Raw genomic sequence first — 15754 nt, forward strand, 5'->3', positions numbered from 1 at the left:
TGTCCTCAGATAAAGATACCGGAGTGATGTCCTACTGTCCTCAGATTAAGTTACCGGAGTGATGTCCTACTGTCTTCAGATTAAGTCACCGGAGTGATGTCCTACTGTCCTCAGATAAAGATACCGGAGTGATGTCCTACTGTCCTCAGATTATGATACCGGAGTGATGTCCTACTGTCCTCAGATTAAGTCACCGGAGTGATGTCCTACTGTCCTCAGATTAAGTCACCGGAGTGATGTCCTACTGTCCTCAGATAAAGTTACCGGAGTGATGTCCTACTGTCCTCAGATAAAGATACCGGAGTGATGTCCTACTGTCCTCAGATAAAGACACCGGAGTGATGTCCAGCTGTCCTCAGATAAAGATACCGGAGTGATGTCCTACTGTCCTCAGATAAAGATACCGGAGTGATGTCCTACTGTCCTCAGATAGAGATACCGGAGTGATGTCCTACTTCCACAGATAAAGATACCGTAGTGATGTCCTACTTCTCAGATAAAGACACCGGAGTGATGTCCTCCTGTCCTCAGATAAAGACACTGGAGTGATGTATAATGTTATACAGTATATTTACTGTATCAGATGTTATACAGTATATGTCCTACTGTCCTCAGATAATGTTATACAGTATATTTACTAGGTATAATGTTATACAGTATATTTACTGCGTATAATGTTATACAGTATATTTACTAGGTATAATGTTATACAGTATATTTACTAGGTATAATGTTATACTAGGTATAATGTTATACAGTATATTTACTGGGTATAATGTTATACAGTATATTTACTAGGTATAATGTTATACAGTATATTTACGGAGTATGATGTATAGTATATTTACTAGGTATTATACAGTATATTTACTCAGGTATAATGTTATACAGTATATTTACTAGGTATAATGTTATACAGTATAATGTTTACAGTATATTTACAGGGTATGATATTATACAGTATATTTACTAGGTATAATGTTATACAGTATATTTACAGGGTATAATGTTATACAGTATATAATGTTATACAGTATATTTACTAGGTATAATGTTATACAGTATATTTACAGGGTAATGTTATACAGTATATACAGTAGTATATTTACTAGGTATAATGTTATACAGTATATTTACTAGGTATAATGTTATACAGTATATTTATGTATAATGTTATACAGTATATTTACAGGGTATATATGTTATACAGTATATTTACAGGTATATGTATATTTACAGTATAATATATTTACTAGGTATAATGTATACAGTATATGTTATACAGTATATTTACTAGGTATAATGTTATACAGTATATTTACTAGGTATAATGTTATACAGTATATTTACTAGGTATAATGTTATACAGTATATTTACTAGGTATAATGTTATACAGTATATTTACTAGGTATAATGTTATACAGTATATTTACTAGGTATATACAGTATGTTATATTTACTAGGTATAATGTTAGACTATATAATGTTATACAGTATATTTACAGGGTATAATGTTATACAGTATATTTACGGGGTATAATGTTATACAGTATATTTACTAGGTATATAATGTTATACAGTATATTTACTAGGTATAATGTTATACAGTATATTTACTAGGTATAATGTTATACAGTATATTTACTAGGTATAATGTTATACAGTATATTTACTAGGGTATAGGTATAATGTTATACAGTATATTTACTAGGTATAATGTTATACAGTATATTTACTAGGTATAATGTTATACAGTATATTTACTAGGTATAATGTTATACAGTATATTTACTAGGTATAATGTTATACAGTATATTTACTAGGGTATGATGTTATACAGTATATTTACTAGGTATAATGTTATACAGTATATTTACTAGGGTTATACATAGGTATAATGTTATACAGTATATTTACTAGGTATAATGTTATACAGTATATTTACTAGGTATAATGTTATACAGTATATTTACTAGGTATAATGTTATACAGTATATTTACTAGGTATAATGTTATACAGTATATTTACTAGGTATAATGTTATACAGTATATTTACTAGGTATAATGTTATACAGTATATTTACTAGGTATAATGTTATACAGTATATTTACAGTATATTTACTAGGTATAATGTTATACAGTATATTTACTAGGTATAATGTTATACAGTATATTTACTAGGTATAATGTTATACAGTATATTTACTAGGTATAATGTTATACAGTATATTTACTAGGTATAATGTTATACAGTATATTTACTAGGTATAATGTTATACAGTATATTTACTAGGTATAATGTTATACAGTATATTTACTAGGTATAATGTTATACAGTATATTTACTAGGTATAATGTTATACAGTATATTTACTAGGTATAATGTTATACAGTATATTTACTGGGTATAATGTTATACAGTATATTTACTAGGTATAATGTTATACAGTATATTTACTAGGTATGATGTTATACAGTATATTTACTAGGTATAATGTTATACAGTATATTTACTAGGTATAATGTTATACAGTATATTTACAGGGTATGATATTATACAGTATATTTACTAGGTATAATGTTATACAGTATATTTACTAGGTATAATGTTATACAGTATATTTACTAGGTATGATGTTATACAGTATATTTACAGGGTATAATGTTATACAGTATATTTACTAGGTATAATGTTATACAGTATATTTACTAGGTATAGGTATAATGTTATACAGTATATTTACTAGGTATAATGTTATACAGTATATTTACTAGGTATAATGTTATACAGTATATTTACTAGGTATAATGTTATACAGTATATTTACTAGGTATAATGTTATACAGTATATTTACTAGGTATAATGTTATACAGTATATTTACTAGTTATGTATAATGTTATACAGTATATTTACAGTATATTTAGGTATAATGTTATACAGTATATTTACTAGGGTATATATGTTATACAGTATATTTACAGGTATAGGTATAATGTTATACAGTATATTTACTAGGTATAATGTTATACAGTATATTTACTAGGTATAATGTTATACAGTATATTTACTAGGTATAATGTTATACAGTATATTTACTAGGTATAATGTTATACAGTATATTTACTAGGTATAATGTTATACAGTATATTTACTAGGGTATAATGTTATACAGTATATTTACTAGGTATAATGTTATGTATATACAGTTATACAGTATATTTACTAGGTATAATATTATACAGTATATTTACTAGGTATAATGTTATACAGTATATTTACAGGGTATATGTTATACAGTATATTTACTAGGTATATGTTATACAGTATATTTACTAGGTATAATGTTATACAGTATATTTAGGGTATAATGTTATACAGTATATTTACTAGGTATAATGTTATACAGTATATTTACTAGGTATAATGTTATACAGTATATACAGGTATATTATACAGTATATTTACTAGGTATAATGTTATACAGTATATTTACTAGGTATAATGTTATACAGTATATTTACTAGGTATAATGTTATACAGTATATTTACTAGGTATAATGTTATACAGTATATTTACTAGGTATAATGTTATACAGTATATTTACTAGGTATAATGTTATACAGTATATTTACTAGGTATAATGTTATACAGTATATTTACTAGGTATAATGTTATACAGTATATTTACTAGGTATAATGTATATTTACAGGTATATATACAGTATATTTACTAGGTATAATGTTATACAGTATATTTACTAGGTATAATGTTATACAGTATATTTACTAGGTATAATGTTATACAGTATATTTACTAGGTATAATGTTATACAGTATATTTACTAGGTATAATGTTATACAGTATATTTACTAGGTATAATGTTATGTATATTACAGTATATGTTATTACAGTATATTTACTAGGTATAATGTTATACAGTATATTTACTAGGTATAATGTTATACAGTATATTTACTAGGTATAATGTTATACAGTATATTTACTAGGTATAATGTTATACAGTATATTTACTAGGTATAATGTTATACAGTATATTTACTAGGTATAATGTTATACAGTATATTTACTAGGTATATGTTATACAGGTACAGATATTATACAGTATATTTACTAGGTATAATGTTATACAGTATATTTACTAGGTATAATGTTATACAGTATATTTACAGGGTATAATGTTATACAGTATATTTACTGGGTATAATGTTATACAGTATATTTACTGGGTATAATGTGATACAGTATATTTACTAGGTATGATGTTATACAGTATATTTACTGGGTATAATGTTATACAGTATATTTACTAGGTATAATGTTATACAGTATATTTACTAGGTATAATGTTATACAGTATATACTAGGTATAATATTATATTTAGGTATATGTTATACAGTATATTTAACTAGGGTATAATGTTATACAGTATATTTACTGGGTATATGTTATACAGTATATTTACTAGGTATATGTTATACAGTATATTTACTAGGTATAATGTTATACAGTATATTTACTATAATGGTATACAGTATAATGTTATACAGTATATTTAGGGTATAATGTTATACAGTATATTTACTAGGTATAATGTTATGTTATACAGTATATATATATTTACTAGGTATAATGTTATACAGTATATTTACTAGGTATAATGTATATACATGTTATATATATTTACTAGGTATATGTTATGTAGGTATAATGTTATACAGTATATTTACTAGGTATAATGTTATACAGTATATTTACTAGGTAATGTTATACAGTATATTTACTGGGTATAATGTTATACAGTATATTTACTAGGTATAATGTTATACAGTATATTTACTAGGTATAAATGTATATTTACTAGGTATAATGTTATACAGTATATTTACTAGGTATATGTTATGTATATACAGTATATTTACTAGGTATAATGTTATACAGTATATTTACAGTATATTTAGGTATAATGTTATACAGTATATTTATAGGGGTATATTTACTAGGTATAATGTTATACAGTATATTTACTAGGTATAATGTTATACAGTATATATTTGATATTATACAGTATATTTACTAGGTATGATAATGTATATACATGTATATTTACTAGGTATAATGTTATACAGTATATTTACTAGGGTATAATGTTATACAGTATATTTACTAGGTACAGTATAATGTTATACAGTATATTTACTAGGTATAATGTTATACAGTATATTTAATGGTATAATGTTATTAACAGTATATTTACTAGGTATAATGTTATACAGTATATTTACTAGGTATAATGTTATACAGTATATTAATTTAAGTAACTCGACGAATTACAAGCGCCTACGTTCATCCGGAATGTTCGGTCGGCATGATGTTTTTTAGGCTGTAATAAAGTAGCCTGTGATCTATTACAGTAGCAGTAACTATCACAGCACGTGCACCTATATAGCTCTGAAATGCACGGTTGACGACGCTAAACAATATATCCTCTGCCATGCTTCATGTTTTAACGTTTTAATATCCTATTCTATTCTACAAATTATCGTCTTACACTCTGTAGAGTACCCCCTAACCCGCTTCAGTGTATTCTGCATTTCAAGTTCAAATTCGATAAATTTTGATTTTCCTGTATCGCCTCCAAAGCTTCAAAATTTAGGCCCTTGGTATCAGTTACGAACCGCATATGAGGTTGACAATTTGGCATTCTTCACCACAGAATGATACCATTTTATACTCGTTATTGTGCTTTTCCATGTTAAAATACTCCTATGGTGACTAATCTTGTATCGTAAATGCGGATACTTTAATTGTAACGGAATGTAATAGATGTTAAACCTTTAAACTACCCTGGATTTTACATTGTATTTCCACCTCCTGAAAAAGATTAAGACGTTTCTTGTATTGAAGGTACTAACAGACCAATTATTTTTGCAACGTTTCAAGTCACTAATATGAAAAAAATTACTTTGTCATAATTGTCTACAATCTCTTGCTCAATGAACGAAATAAGGGGTCAAAGGTTGATTGTTAAAATGCTTGTATGAAACGCCTGATCAGAAACAATGCCTCTCGTGTAACCTGATCCTTAGAATACATGATACTGACTACGTAAAGGTCTAGACCGCGCCATTGATTTTTCTCCCTCAATTTATATATTTTTGATACCGTGATTGATCTCGCCAACTTCCGGCGCATGTAAATTTGACATCGTGCGCCTTGAAATAGATGGGCGAGGCAGACAGATGTGTTCTATAGGTCCATGAGACAATTCTGCTCGTTTCTCCTTGTTATTTCCGCTCTATGTGTTGGCTGGGAATATTAATTAATAATCCGGTTATATATTATTTGCACTACACGGAAGATGGAGTGATTCATACAGCGCCCTCTGTCGTCAATTTTGTTTAACCCCGCTGTCGCTTTCTTGCACAATATTGAATTCTTATCAGCTATATTTGAAACCTAAACCTACAACGTACGTCATCAAAATGGACACTGTTATGGTCAAATGACTGCATCTGTCTTCGATATAGGGATGTTGGATGATTCGTTAACGAACTTCGGGCAGGACTTCGATTTCTCTTCTCTTAATTTTTGATAGCATCTCTCGCTATCTCTTTTTCTCGTCTCAAAGTGGTGACACTTGTGCATTCTAAATCGTCTGTCGTCTCGTAGGAATTTCTGATTTCTAGTAATTGCTGAATCATCATTTTAATCACACACTCTGTCTTAGCGAAACTTTAACAATCCCCAATCGTCTTTATCTCGCCTGTCTTTCCCTCTACTTGTTCCAGATATTCGAAACCGTTTCTTAATCGTCTGAAAGGATGTAGAATACTTTCCTACCTTTTAATTTCCTAACAACACTTGAACATTCCAAGTAGTTTTTTTTTGTCATCACATAACGATCGACGTGTTAATGTTCCAAATTTTCCAGATGGTATTTTTCTCAGTCCGTTTTTCTCTCGCCTCGTAGCGACACTTCGATATTTTACAGTGAAATCGTCTTTTTACTGTCGTGCATCGACACATGGACATCCTAAACCGTCTCTCGCTCGTTTTTAAGACACATTTGTAATGTCGTCCCATGTATCACTAGTAACGTTTTGACGCAATCACCACACGGTAGCCTATACCGAGCCTTTACTGCATATGGACACTGTCAGCGTATCACCATGACGTCACAAAGACATAATTTTAACAACAAATGAAACCAACGTATAAAAGCAATACACAATGTATATTCAGTTGCAATTTTACTTTTCCGATATCTTCTTGTTTGCTTTCTAAAATGTTTTAACTTCTGAACTGTCAATAATTTCACTAATTACATACAAATGGTTCACCAGCTACAGTCGACAGCGTTCAGTTTGGGGAGACGTGTTACCTGTCGATGGGTTTGATTACTCAGTGGCTACACCTCCCACTGTAACTCAATTTGAAATTGTTCAGGACGACAAACAATTTGCACGTGTTTGAAGTTGTGCTGCTAATTTGTTTACGTTTTTATCATGTAATTACTGCCTTTAGTTGGTAAAAGCGGACTTGGATCTCTTCTTGTGCAATAATTGGTCTCACGTGCATTTTTTCCCCTTTTAAATCGCACTTAAACCATTCCAGTATGTTCCGTCAAGTGAGGAACGATTTAGAAAGACTAAATGCACATTAATGTACACGGCCCTTAATCAGATACGGTGTGCACATCTTAATATCTCCTTGCTGAAATGTGGGACAAGGCGATATGGTGATGCATATCAGTCGAATTTCATGGTGAAACAGGAATGGATACTCAACTACATTTGCATTTACCTCGACGCTCAGGGATTTCGATGTTGAAATTTCTATTTATTCATTGGCCGTCATGAATGCTCAATGTCTAATGTTAAAGGGCAATGTTCTTGGTAAATGGCGGTACGACACTCCCTGTCCGTGGCGGTACGACAATTCCCCGTCCGTGGCGGTACGACACTCCCTACCCATCGCGGCACGACACTCTCTACCCGTGGCGGTACGACACTCTCTACCCGTGGCGGTACGACACTCCCTGCTCGTGGCGGTTTGTATTTCTCAGGAAGCTCAGAATCTGTCAGGGCTATCCTGATAAGATTGTGTCCTTGGGCAAGACACTATACCATGATATCTCCGATGCGATGAACATCCCGTATGTGTCTCGGGGAGGCGGCAAGGAGACTCCGCCTCAAAATGACTCATGGGGTGCAAAACCAAACAAATAAACAAACATACTTTGAACTTCTGTTAGAATAAGATTCAATTAACATACAAATGTATAAATATTTTCTTTGTATCGCTGATGTTCATTGCGATTCTTTCATACTGTTAAATCAAATCATGGATGTTCAGTGTAGAACATTTGATCCTGAACCTAAACTATCGTGGATGTTCACTGGAAAATGTTTGACCCTGAAACTAAATTATCGTTGACCTTCAATTGAAAATGTTTGACCCTGAAACTAAATTGTCGTTGACCTTCAATGGAAAATGTTTGACCCTGAAACTAAATTGTCGTTGACCTTCAATGGAAAATGTTTGACCCTGAAACTAAATTATTGACCTTCAATGGAAAATGTTTGACCTTGAAACTAAACTATCGTTGACATTCAATGAAAAAACTTTGACCCTGAAACTAAACTATCGTTGATGTTCAGTGGGAAATGTCTGACCTTGAAACTAAACTATCGTGGATGTGCCTTGGTCAATATGCTCGCTTGCACGGACTAAATGTATTGTTGCTATTCAACTGCTGCTTTTTTTCTGGTGAGATAAACGAATATTTGAAAAAGTTTTATTGACATAACTTCTGTTATAGAGAGTGTTTTAAAAAAGTAACAAACGTTTTACAATCCGAGTGAAAAACTATCTGTTACTGAATTTTACCATTGGGAAATAAATGTTTTCATACAAGTCCGTGTTTTTATCGGCGCAGCTGTCTGTGTCAGAAAGTGTTCTCAATACAGCTTCCATGTTTAACTGTTTAAATAATCGCAGACAGAGGAGAGAAACAGAAAAAGTACATTACCACTGTACAGGCGGTAGGTATAACTGTATTGATTTTCAGGAAAATCTTAAACTGTGAGATACTTTGTTTGTGAGCTCCGTCTACCGAAATTCACGTTTCAATGACTCCGAGCTTCACGTTTTATCGACAAAACAAACCGTTATAGAGATTCTGTCTCATCGAGTTTCACGTTTTCTTGACATAACTTCCGTTATAGAAAATCAGCCTTACCGGGCTTCACGTTTTCTTGACATAACTTCCGTTATAAGGAATCAGGCTTACCGAGTTTCACTTTTAAATGACATAACTTCCGTTATACAGAATCAGGCTTACCGAGTTTCACGTTTTCTTGACATAACTTCCGTTATAGAGAATCAGCCTTACCGGGCTTCAGGTTTTCTTGACATAACTTCCGTTATAGAAAATCAGCCTTACCGGGCTCCAGGTTTTCTTGACATAACTTCCGTTATAAGGAATCAGGCTTACCGCGCTTCACGTTTTCTTGACATAGATTCCGTTATAGAGAATCAGCCTTACCGGGCTTCACGTTTTCTTGACATAACTTCCGTTATAAGGAATCTGCCTTACCGAGTTTCACTTTTAAATGACATAACTTCCGTTATACAGAATCAGGCTTACCGAGTTTCACGTTTTCTTGGCATAACTTCCGTTATAGAGAATCAGCCTTACCGGGCTTCAGGTTTTCTTGACATAACTTCCGTTATAGAAAATCAGCCTTACCGGGCTCCAGGTTTTCTTGACATAACTTCCGTTATAAGGAATCAGGCTTACCGCGCTTCACGTTTTCTTGACATAGATTCCGTTATAGAGAATCAGCCTTACCGGGCTTCACGTTTTCTTGACATAACTTCCGTTATAAGGAATCTGCCTTACCGAGTTTCACTTTTAAATGACATAACTTCCGTTATACAGAATCAGGCTTACCGCGCTTCACGTTTTCTTGACATAATTTCCGTTGCAGAGAATCTGACTTACCGAGCTTCACGTTTTATTTACAAAACTTAACTTCCGTTATATAGAGTCTGTTTTACCGAATTTCACGTTTTATTGACAAAACTTCCATTATAGAGTCTACTTTACTTAGTTTCACGTTTTTGTTTACATGACTTACGTTGTTACATTTTGTGTCCTAAGAAGAGCTTTACGATTTATTGTATGTTTTGAGAGTTGAATCAGCACATACATACTATCAATAGACTTGCTAATAACGCCCATTTCCGTAGACATAGAGTAGGCCAGTGTGTCACCTTTTTAGATCTAATTTTTTTATGATTAGTGGTGAGACTTGAAAGCGTCCCTTAAGCATGATCGTCAGGTCGCAACAATAAATTGAAAACTACATTATTTTTTTGTATCTAATGCATGCTTTTATCGAAACATCAGCATCTGATATCACAATGCCTCTTATGCAGTGATAAATTTTAACTCACGATGCCTGTCGCGTATGCAATGATAAATTCAAACTCACAATGCCGTTTGTGTAACTACCGCTTATTTAATGATAGATCCTTATAAATATTAATTTATTGTAGCAGCTTCCATGACAATAGATTTCCAATCGACGTGTTTTTGTTGCAGGCTGAATATAGATAAATTGATACTAACGGTGTTTTATCAGCGACATTGTAGGTTCGCCAAATATCAACGGTTCAGAAAATACATATAACATTCGACCTTTACTGACATTTATCTCGACGAACTGTTTGTCCAATGTGATAAATAAAAAGCTGTGTTTGCTATGCCAGTAACAGTTGCCTTCCTGTAAAGTTCGTATCACTCCGCAAGGAACTATAACAACCAGGCTGCCTATTTCCGCTCTCCATAAAATCCGTCCGCTTGCATCATTTCAAAGGAAAGTCGACCAATTGGCAGTGTTTTTTCCACAAGATGCATTTATAAGATCGGTGTGTTCTTATGGGAACGCACACTTTAAAGTCCGGCATGTTTCTGAAGGTGATTATTAAAGCAAACAAACCAAGATAGCACTGCACTACAACTTAAGGACAGGAGTATAGGATAAAACGGGACCGTTTTTATATAGGGATTAACTATGTTGGCAGAGGCGCTGTACCGTTCTTTGTACGTTTGATGTCAAGTGCTGTAAACGTTTCCACAAACCGCAGTGTTGCTAAGGAATGTATACATTGTCCTTTTTGATATAATTTACTGTACAGCAGTGAACCGTGAGACTTCGCGGCGTATTCAGACATTTCCAGACTGTACGACGCTCGAAGTGTACGCTCAGACTGTGCACGTGTTTGTACACCGACGAAGAGTCTGTCTTTAAAGTGTTTTTTGACGACGCCAGCGGTGTCTTCCATAATTCTATAAGCACGACGCCACACGTGTCCATTCAGGCCGTGTCTTTACGGAAATACAAAGCATTGGGTTGGATAATCGGGAGGCTGTGTGTACATCAGATAAAAGGAAGACCGGAATATTACGTCTCACCACGAAGTATCCCTCCTGAGCGTACAGAACGCGGGACTCACCCGGAATGTATTTGGCCATGGACCTAATTGGAACAGAGCGGTTTTGTCTGTATTGGGCTCTTAATGTAGGTCAATCCATTTTTAGGAATAAATCAAATAGAATCTAGACAAACACAACTCTGCTGTCACAGAAAGCTCCTCGATAAATGGACCGATAACGTGATGAATTTCATGGACTAATGAAATTGTACAGTAGATTTTTTCCCGAGAACAAATGGAAAGTGACGTCTTACAACAATGTCAATGGGAATTCTCCCTGATTTGATAAAGCAATTTCATGATCAGGAAGGTTTTGCACTCTTTATATATCAAGATATTGGCCATTTCAAAAACGTCATGCAGTCTTAAATATTTAGGACAACTAACAATAATTGCTCGTACAACATGAAGTAGCTGTGATTGATATTTAAACCGTGTCTTTCATCACTAATGACTATTATACATGTAATATCTGAAAACGATATCGGTTTATTGTTGCGTAGAATGTTTTATAACAGTTTTAGTATATCTGTTTCAAAACCCTGTTCACAAATTAACACTGATTACATAACTGTTATCACTGACCACAAAACCGTTGAAAAAAAGAACTGATGTTTAAAATGATTAAAATCAAGAATGAAGAACGACATGTCGACAAAGTACAGTACCTAACTGTTGATCTGTCGATCAAGTGCCTAACTGTTGAACTATCGATCAAGTACCTAACTGTTGACCTGTCGATCAAGTACCTAACTGTTGACCTGTCGATCAAGTGCCTAACTGTTGATCTGTCGATCATGTGTCTAACTGTTGAACTGTCATTCAAGTACCTAACTGTTGATCTGTCGATCAAGTACCTAACTATTGACCTGTCGATCAAGTACCTAACTGTTGACCTGTCGATCAAGTACCTAACTATTGACCTGTCGATCAAGTACCTAACTGTTGATCTGTCGATCAAGTACCTAACTGTTGACCTGTCGATCAAGTACCTAACTATTGACCTGTCGATCAAGTACCTAACTGTTGACCTGTCGATCAAGTACCTAACTGTTGACCTATCGATCAAGTACCTAACTGTTGAACTGTCAGTCAAGTACCTAACTGTTGATCTGTCGATCAAGTACCTAACTATTGACCTATCGATCAAGTACCTAACTGTTGACTTACTTGCATGTGTATTATGATATGATTTAGGTTTTGTCACAAAAAGGGGACACTCTATTTGATTAAGTGTCAGGCCATTGTGCCATATATCTCTCAGAATGATACCACCAGAACAAACCCTCGGTTTCAGTATTTAGCACCATCAGGTAGGCACTTTTACGTATAATCTAATTTTAAACGTTAATTCGCTAAACCGTGTTATATCATTGATGGAAAAGTCGGCATTTCGCTGAGACAAAAGACAGAAATAAATGTATTTAAAAGATTCCGAAAGATTTGTTCACAAAAAACTGGATCAACATCGCAATACCTTAATGTTCTAAAAATCCACATAGGCTATACCTAAGAATTGTGGCAAATAGTATAATATATATAGACACACTGCCCTCGGGTATGTGTTCTATCTCAAAAATGTTTCATGTCCGATCTACTTGTCACAAACCTCTCTGTTTATCATGATTTGGAAATAACGACGTCCCGTTACACAAGATATCTACCTCGAAAAGCTGATTCAGTTGGGAATGCCGATATGTCACACATGTACGCTACTTACTGAAGTTAACGAAGTCCACTGAAGCATTGAAGTGTAAGCTTACAACTCAGCTGGTCGCTAAGTACATATGTGGTACTTTCTAGAAAACTGAGCTCAACACAACTTCATCACACCGATGTGGATCCTAACATCCACGGATAAGAACGACCTTAGTTTTTCTCCTCTTCTTCGCCTCGACATCCAAATTTAACTTCTGAAATTGCAAGATACGATGCTAAATTTTACAGAAAAAAAACTTAATTCTTATCTGTCTTTGTCCCTTATTTATCGCTTCTTAATTCTTATCTGTCTTTGTCACTTATTTATCTCTTTTTAATTCTTATCTGTCATAGTCCCTTATTTACCTCTGCTTAATTCGTATCGGTCTTTGTCCCTTATTTATCTTTGCTTAATTCATACTGTCTTAGTCCCTTATTTACCTCTGCTTAATTCGTATCTGTCTTTGTCCCTTATTTATCTTTGCTTAATTCATACTGTCTTAGTCCCTTATTTACCTCTGCTTAATTCTTATCGGTCTTTGTCCCTTATTTACCTGTGCTTAATTATTACCTGTCGTAGTTCCTTATTTACCTCTGACTCTGTGATGTCTAGACGTATTTACGATTTACATATGTACTGAACAGATTTACTGACAGTTTATCGTCAGAACGTAGAAAACTATTAACTATTAAGAAAACCTTATTAGTGCGTGAGTGTGTTTTCTAATGAATGTGTTTGGTAAGTATAACCGAATTTTGTGGATGTTAATAATTTTGATAGACAAGGAATTGTTTAATACGGGTTAACAAGATATTTTATGGGCAGTATATGGTATAGACAATGAAAATAAAACGTATTGCGTTTGATGACGACAAAATATATGTAAAATAAGTCTTTTGGGGATGTTTTGTCTACTTACTCAAATATCAAAATGTTTTTTCTCCTATAAACAATGATATATAGCGTACACGATATAGATCGACTACGATCGTGCGTCGATGTCGTGTGAAGTTCTGTGTGTCATTCTTTGTACAAAAAGCTCGTGGTCGACAGACATGAAACGTATCTATCTTGTTTAAATGTGAGGACTTTGAAACTCCTCACGTCAAAACTAGACGTACAGGCTGTCCTGTCTAGTGACTTGGGATTACACACGCCGTTAAGACATGTAGGAGAAATATGTGTTATGTAAAGTTCAAACGAAATCGGGAAATTGATATATACAAGGCCATACCAGGACTTACGTCTAGACACTGACTGACATTAGACTCAGAGTAGTCGAACACTGCACGAGACAGATGAATTCCCACAATGCTCGACCGCCACTATTGATACATGAATGACATCATTGGTCACGTGATGGCCGTAGACTCTCGTTGACGTGACTTCCGAAATGGAGGCAATCACAGTAAAGATAATAATTTCGGTCATTACATTGACTGGCCTGTCAGATCCTAACCACGAGGAAATTTACACCTGTCCAGTTCCGACAGTGTGGCTCAGGAAGTTGTAGACATTACACCGTCAGGGATTAAAGAATTGCTGTTCTATATAAATGTATCGCCCGACTGGATTCAATTTCGTTTCAAATTCAAGCAATATCACGTTGTTTGGAAGTGCCTCGACATGATCGAAATTGCTTTGCGTTTGTAACGTATAGATTTTTTTAAAAATACAGATTTTATAATATCAATAATTTGAATGTTAATCGCAGATGCTATTTCTGAGATGATTCAACGTCACAGAAATGTTTGTTATTTGCGATAATATCAGGTACCTAAGTCCGGAGTATGGACGACAAAATGATAATTCTATACCAGCAGTTGATGGCAGCGTGGATGTGTAAATATAACGTCAGGAATGATCATCAGATTTCAACTCCATTTGTAATATTTTTCCACATTCCACCTGTTATCATTGTAAATAACACACAATACTCCAGACGCCATGAGAATTGTGATTTCATCAAAGATAGATATATCGCTAATAAACACTTCTATAAATTTTATGTCTTTTTCTCGAATACTTGCCAATGAATATAAGTTATGCGATAAACAGAAGCCAGTCTCGTTTCATATGAAAACTCATGTTATACTCTATATATCTATAACATTTGGCGTCATGACTAAGTTGGGGTTGTTTACTTCAAACATGTGCGATCTCGTTGTTTCGGTTATGACCAGTAGATGACAACATGTTATATAAGGTAAATTCCTGTTAAGGTAAATATTGGGCGTGGCTATATTATTCCAGATTGCATTCATGGACACTGTGAATGCCAATGGCTTAAGCGTTAATTCAGAGATTCAGATTCAAATTCGTAGTGTTATTCATGTTGTATTTACTTTTCTCAAGTTGGCATTCATATTGCCATGAATGTCAACTGAAAGCAATTTGTTACACGTGGAGGTAGCCTCGTTTTGTTTACATTACTTACACGATTTCTACTTCGATTGTGGCAAATGAACAATTTTTACAGGTGATTGTACGGGACAGCGATATGATAACGTAAGATGTTGAGCT

General features: G+C 33.5%; 1 protein-coding gene across 1 annotated transcript in view; it reads left to right on the forward strand.

Moving 5' to 3' along the window:
• LOC132546527 (uncharacterized) overlaps positions 1 to 15754 on the forward strand; it is a 44910-nt gene that overhangs the window by 13480 nt on the left and 15676 nt on the right. The window lies entirely within an intron of this gene.

Source organism: Ylistrum balloti, unplaced genomic scaffold, assembly GCF_031769215.1.
Source record: "Ylistrum balloti isolate Yb309-2 unplaced genomic scaffold, AGI_CSIRO_Ybal_v1 Utg369894, whole genome shotgun sequence".
NCBI classification, from domain to species: Eukaryota; Metazoa; Mollusca; class Bivalvia; order Pectinida; family Pectinidae; genus Ylistrum; species Ylistrum balloti.